A 7,565-nucleotide genomic window follows, 5' to 3' on the forward strand; every position below is an offset into this window, starting at 1 on the left:
GGCCCACCTTGTTCAGTTACAGGTATGTTCCTGGTGGTCTTTAGCTAGAGGGCTAAGACATGGAACATTTAAGACAGTTTTTTGTTGTTGTTGTTGTTGAAGGGTTTTTCATTAGATTTAACCTAAAGATCCTTAAGTATATTTTGGATAGTCTTCTGGGAGCTCCCAGTGTGTAATTATAGTTGTAATGACTGGTAAAACAAACTGTAGGCTTTGATTTTCAATTACATGTTATAGAAGAATCATAAAAGACAAGACAAAATGAAAGCACGTTTCATGAAAGACATTTGTACTGCAATCTAAGAGAGCGCTCTGCTTTCAAAACCAGAAAATAATGTTAATATTTCTACTGCGTTAACCAGGGACTCCTAAAAATGTAAAAGCTGTAATACTAATGCATTTTGATAAAAACCTGAAGGTGGCAGTAAATTCCTAGAAAACTTAGGAACTTGGTTTAGAATTTGTATTTTTTCTTCTAATTATTCAAAATTGCATAGTGAGACTGCAGTTGGATTTAATTCTGCTGTGTACTAATTAAGGGATCTTCAGGAAGAAGATGAAGATCTAAACAAGGATTATATTGTTATTACTGTTTACTGACTGAAAAGAAGTCACCATGTAAAAGGCTTAGGAACGTTGCAACGGATTATATGCTCTAGAGTTACTATAGAAACAAAGTCTGTAATTAAACAAAAGGAAACATCAGAACTTTAATACAAGCCAAAGTGCTCTGAAAGGATGTGGCATTAAACAGTTTATATTTGCCTATGAAATTTATAACCTTGTTGGTAACCTTTTGCCCCACACTTTCCCAATTTTATCCTCAACATTCTTAAAATAGAATTTTGTACAGTTGTGTTTTTACCCAATGATCTACTTAAATCAATAGACTCTCTAGACTTATTAATCAGGAATGGCCTAACTAATAATTTAATATAGAGGATTTGTAAATAGCAAATTAATATTCATATTGGGAAATAAATTACTTTATTGATCCTTTGTGTAAAGATCTAGAACTAGATTGTTTCATAGTTTCTTCTCTTGAGGATAAATACTGTCTCCAGTGCATTGAGTTATATCCAAAGTTATAGTGAGGTTTTAGTGACCTCAGTACATAGATAGGCACAAGATTTGAAAATGAGGAACTATAAAATTTTTATAATCTTTCTAGGGAAAAGTTAGGCAAGTACTGTGTATATCATTGTGTAAATACACAAAAAAAAGTAGTTAATTTTGTTGAGCAAGATATTTGATGTTTGATGTTGGTATTTTAAATATCTTCCTATGACTATGCTAATATATGAATAACTATCAGTTTAGAAAGTACTAAAATGAATGATTTAAATTTTCAAGATGTTATTTAATTCTTCCATATAATTTCATTTAACTTTATTTTAAGGCTGTACTATAGTAATAAACTACTCTTAATTTTGATAAATGCAAATTTAATTTTCATAAATCCAAGAATTTGTCTTTATTCTTCCTTATGATAATCTCTCTTAGGCAGTTAGAAATTTTACATAAAGACTGAAAGAGGATAGTTATGAGTTTATTTGTTTTGACCAGGGAAAAATATGAAGTTAGAAGCATATACTTATTCCAGAAATACTACACCTGTTCATAATAAAAATGTCCAAAACAGTGTAACAGTTATTCCCAACAATTATATATGCTGCTGCAGCAAGCACTATTCTCAACAATTATAAATGACTAGTCCATTTCATCTTCAAATATCGTTTAGATTTGTTTGTAATACTTGAAAACTTGTAGTAAAAACAAAACAGAACAAAATTGTAGATTGTGTATGAGTTAGAGCTATTTTAACTTGTGGTGCTTTAATTCAGTTTTTTAGTTGTAGAATATAGTAGTAAATATAAATAACCATAAATAAATCCCTATGTGTGATCACCATCTTAAAAATATGTACCAATGAAGTCTGCATTATTTTGTAATTGTTGACAGGTGGTGGTTAATACTGGCTGCCAGCAGAGGGCGCTTTGAGGTTTATCTGTTAGAATTCCAGCAGGAGCCTAGACTGTCTTCAAACTGTTTTCCTAAGAGTGAAGACATTTCTAACATTTTTTTAGTCTCTTATGATTTACTGTCTAATTTTACAACCCTGTAGATCGTGTGGCAAGGGATGAGAAGGCTAGCTAAAAAATCCAGCAGCAGTTCCCTGCTGACTGCATGAGCAGATGTGTAAGAGATGGTCCTGTGGTGTGAAATTTGAGGGAGGCAGGAAACTCCCTGGCTTTTTTCTCCCAGCCCCCTTTCAGACTCCATCACCACTGTCAGTGGTTCTCCCCTAGAGATCTGTATGGAGCCCAGAAATAAAAGGTAGGTTGTTTTTTTTTGTTTTTTTTTTTTAATGTTTATTTATTTTTGAGACAGAGACAGAGCATGAACAGGGGAGGGGCAGAGAGAGAGGGAGACACAGAATCTGAAGCAGGCTCCAGGCTCTGAGCTGTCAGCACAGAGCCCAACGCGGGGCTCGAACCCACAAACCGCAAGATCATGACCTGAGCCGAAGTTGGACGCTTAACCGACTGAGCCACCCAGGCACCCCGATAAAAGGTAGTTTTTTTTGTTTGTTTGTTTTTTTTTTTTTTTTTTTTTTTTTTTTTATTTATTTATTTTTTTATTTTTGGGACAGAGAGAGACAGAGCATGAACGGGGGAGGGGCAGAGAGAGAGGGAGACACAGAATCGGAAACAGGCTCCAGGCTCCGAGCCATCAGCCCAGAGCCTGACGCGGGGCTCGAACTCACGGACCGCGAGATCGTGACCTGGCTGAAGTCGGACGCTTAACCGACTGCGCCACCCAGGCGCCCCTAAAAGGTAGTTTTAAAATAGTCAATAAGAAAATGAACACCAGATGGAAAAGAGGGAGCCCAAAGGGGAATCAGTGCTGCAATACCCTTCTGGATGACCAAGGGCAGTGGTTTCCATACTTTTTGACACGGTTATATATCCTAATACATTCAGGTGTACTTACACACACATATACAAACATGCATCTAAAACAAAACTATCTTGAAACAGTATTTACCCTTCTAATGTATCAAAGAGATACATATATAATATTTATTGCCTTTTTTTTCTTTTTAAAGTAAGTTCCACGCCCAATATGGGGCTTGAACTCAGGACCCTATGATCAAGAGATGCATGCTCCATCTACCAACTGAGCCATCCAGGAGTCCTGAGATATATATAATTTTTAAATACTCAAATGAAATATAGAAAATAAATTCTAATGGATTTTTCCAGGAAACTGACAGACTTGATTTGGAAATGTCTGTGGAGGAACAAAAGGTTAAGTATAGTCAAATGCTTCCAAAGAAGAAATGGAATTAAAATTGAGCAGGATAGAGACAACAGAGATGAAGAAAAGAGAAGGTGTAGATTAAAGTGGGGTATGGCAATAGAACAAAGAAAAGCTCAGAAAACAAGCTACCGTATTATTTTTAAAAATTGTCACATGTTTATTTTTTCAGATCTGTTTTTTTATATACATAATTTACTGTCAAGTTAGCTAACATATAGTGATACGGTGTGGTCTTGGCTTCAGGAGTAGATTCCTGTGATTCATCACTTCCATAAGACACCTAGTGCTCATCCCAACAAGTGCCCTCCTCAATGCCCATCACCCATTTTCCCCTCTTTCCCCTCCTTCCCCCCTTCCACCCTCAGGTTGTTCTCTGTATTTAAAAGTCCCTTACAGGGCGCCTGGGTGGCTCAGTTGGTTGAGTTTCCAATTTAGGCTCAGGTCATGATCCTGCGGTTCATGGGTTCAAGCCCCACGTTGGGCTCTGTGCTGACAGCTCAGAGCCTGGAGCCTGCTTTAAATTCTGTGCCTCCCTCTCTCTCTGCCCCTCCACCACTTGCACTCTGTCTTTCTCTATCAAGAATAAATAAACATTAAAAAAGATCTAAAAAAAAGTCTCTTATGGTTTGCCTCCCTCTTTGTAACTTAATATATTTTTTTCTTTCCCTTCCCCCTTGGTCTTCTGTTAAATTTCTCAACTTCCACATAGGAGTGAAAATATATGATATCTGTCTTTCTCTGACTGACTGATTTCACTTAGCGTAATACCCTCCAGCTCCATCCACGTTGTTGCAAATGGCAAGATTTCATTCTTTTTCATTGCTGAGTAGTATTCCATTGTATGTATATACCACATCTTATTTATCCATTCATCAGTTGGTGGACATTTGGGATCTTTCCATAATTTAAGGCACTGTTTTATTGAGCCCCACACAAAAACAAATAAAGAGAGAACTCTGTGATGTTGGAGAAGGTTTCCCGTAACTTGCTTAGTGTAGGTGGCCAGAAAAACCATTTTTATATAAAAATAACTAAGGGGTGCCTGGGTGATTCAGTTGGTTAAGCACCAACTTCAGCTCAGATCATGATCTTACAGCTTGAGTTCAAGCTCCACATTGGGGCTGTGCTGACAGCTCAGAGCCTGGAGCCTGCTTCAGATTCTGTGTCTCTTTCTCTACCCTGCTCCTGCTCTGTCTCTCTCTCTCAAAAATGAATAAACAAAATAAATTAAATAACTAAAAAGTATTAAGGCCAATTCCCATACAAAGTTATTATAATAAAAAGATAAAGAGAAGTACACTACTGTTCCTATGCCAGAAAGACATGCCCACAATACAGATCAGAACTGTCATCTATTGTGCTTGCTTTGGCAGCATATATACTAAAATTGGAATGATACAGATATTAGCATGGTCCCTGCTCAAGGATGGCATGCACGTTTGCAAGCATTCCATATTTAAACACAAAAATCCTGTGATCTACTATTTCGAAATGACGAAAGATATTAAAATGTTACAAGACCTGAGAAAACAAAACACAGTAGTAGTCCGCCCCTATTCATGGTTTCGCTGTCTGTGGTTTCTGTTATCTGTGGTCATGAAGCAGATGATCCTCCTTCCAGCATATCATCAGAGGTCAGTAGTCTCCTAACACTGTGTCACAGCACCTACATCATCCCCTCACTTCATCTCATCATGTAGGCATTTCGTCGTCTCACATCATCATCATCGTCATAAGAGTGAGTACAGTCCGATATTTTGAGAGAGAGACCACATTCACACAACTTTAATTACAGTAGATTGTTATAATTGTTCTCTTTTATTATTGCTGTTAATCTCTTGTGCCTAATTTATAAACTTTATCATAGGTATGTGTGTATAGGAAAAAATATAGTATATGTAAGGTTTGGTACTATCTGTGGTTCCAGGCATCCACTGGGCACCTTGGAACAGATTCCCCACAGATAAGGGGTGTCTACTATATATCATAATTAGAAAAACTCAGAAATGAGGTGACAACTCAGCAAGGAATAAACAATAAAAGAAAAATTCATTTCAGAAGTGAAGACTGAATTAGAAGGAACACAAGACTGAACAAACCCATTACATATTGCCTTGGAAGAAACAAGGTTAAGGAGGAAAATTAAAAAACAACAACAACAAAAATCAATGAAGTATGAGATTGAAGGGAGTCAAGAGGAAGGAACAAATATTGAGGATGGACAAAGAAGATTAGTTACATGAATTATGGCATCCTTGAAGAAGAAAGCCAAAGTAAAGGAACAGAACAAATACTAAATACTATAATTAAGAAAATTTTCCTGAAAAAAAAAACAAACATTTGAATTTCACACTGAAAGCATAACTGAGAATATTGAATCAGAAGGACCAGCGACAAGACATAGTCTAGTAAAATCACTGAACGTAAAGGAAAAGGAACAAATTGGGGCATATCTAGGAAAAAAGAGCAGGTGACTTATAAGGAAAAGAAAATTAGGTTACCATTGTCAACAAGCAAGAACTCAGGGAACATTATTCCAGTGAACCCTGCCTAAGGAATCTACAAGAGAATGAGCTTCACACATTTGAAATGACCAGAAAGACATCAAAATAAGGACTGATGAGGATTAAATATATGGTTAACTGTATAACTAAGATGAAAGGGTAAGAGTACAAGGAGGTTATTTAAGAAATAACAAATTTCAAATTAAAAACCCTTGTTTTTCAACCTATGCCTGTAACTTCAGTGTGAGATGCTATTTTTTGCAAAGTCCAACCAGTTTTTTAAATTTGTCTCACCAACAATTGTGTCTCAAAAATCAGACCTGAATAAATGCATGCATGATTCCTATCTGATTCAGCAAAGAAGTCACTCATATCACTGATGAATGAGATTCCTTTTAACGTGAATGTTGGTTGCTATTTTTGTTTCTGTTAATGAGTAACACAAATGTGAAACAATGAAGATATGTAAGAGAAGTGCACTCATTTGTCAATGATGCAAGTCTTTGATGAATTGGGTAATAGTGTTCAAATACCTTCTCATTTTTGGGGTGCTATTCAAAATGGCTACAGACACAATGTCCTTTATTTTATCTATCTATCTATCTATCTATCTATCTATCTATCTATCTATCTATCTATTTTTAGAGAGAGAGAGAGAGTGCATGGAGGAGACAGGGACAAAGGGAGAGAGAGGGAGAATCCCAAGCAGGCTCCACACTCAGCACGGAGCCCAACACGGGGCTGGATCCCACAACTCTGGGACCATGACCGGAGTCAAGAGTCGGATGCTCAACCGACTGAGCCACCCAGGTGCCCCCACGATACCCTTTTTAAAGTTTAATTTTCATTATTAAAATTTTCTCCACTTTTTAAAGTCTACACATCATGAAAAACAACAAATCAAGGGGCTCCTGGGTGGCTCAGTCTATTGAGCATCCAAGTCTTGATTTCAGCTCAGGTCAGGATCTCACAGTTCATGAGATCGAGCCCCACATTGTCACTGTCAGCACACAACCTGCTTGGGATTCTCTCTCTCCTTCTCACTCTACCCCTCCCCTGCTCACACACACTCTCTCTCTCTTAAAATAAATAAACATTAAGCAACAACAACAACAACAAATCATCCTAATTTGTGTCATTTACCAATTTCTGTGGTGTGACTATTCTGATTCACATCACAGCTACCAGTGTGATGTCCCTGAATGCAGAGCTGAGAAGAGTCATGTACCACCCACCATTACACAGTAATATAGTGTTTCCACCATGCAGATATAATAGATTTAAATAATCTGAAAAGCATAGCTAGTCACATGTAGCAAAATAATTAGCAACTGATGAGTTTTGAGTATTTTCTACCTTTGCTTTTATATACTTAGTTGTAAGTTTATATAATTTAGTTTTAACAATGGATGTGTTTAAAAACCAGGTGGCAAAGTTTCTGAATATTTAACAATTCGCTATCCTGAGCTGGTGTGAGCTGGCTCTAGCACACCACTAAGTAAGAGAGATAGAAAATGTAGTATGTAATGGTCTGACAAAGTAAATGGAGTACAACTATCTTAAGAACAGAAGAGGGTATGAATTTTTTTAATATTTTCGGTAACCATATTGGTAATAATATTAGTATTATTCTGAGACTGCTGTGTGTGTAGTAGGAGATAAAATGAATACGGGATATATTAATTTTATCATCCTCTACATTCTTGAGAATCAGAATTCTCATATGGAAGAAGGACA

General features: G+C 36.6%; 1 non-coding gene across 1 annotated transcript; it reads left to right on the forward strand.

Annotated features, from left to right (window-relative positions):
• Positions 1-4,681: 4,681 nt before the first annotated feature.
• Positions 4,682-4,784, forward strand: LOC131518366 (U6 spliceosomal RNA). The gene has a single exon (XR_009265054.1). It is a non-coding gene; the product is annotated as a U6 spliceosomal RNA (small nuclear RNA).
• The last annotated feature ends 2,781 nt before the right edge of the window (positions 4,785-7,565 follow it).

The sequence above is a fragment of the Neofelis nebulosa genome, chromosome 7 (genome assembly GCF_028018385.1).
Source record: "Neofelis nebulosa isolate mNeoNeb1 chromosome 7, mNeoNeb1.pri, whole genome shotgun sequence".
NCBI lineage: Eukaryota > Metazoa > Chordata > Mammalia > Carnivora > Felidae > Neofelis > Neofelis nebulosa.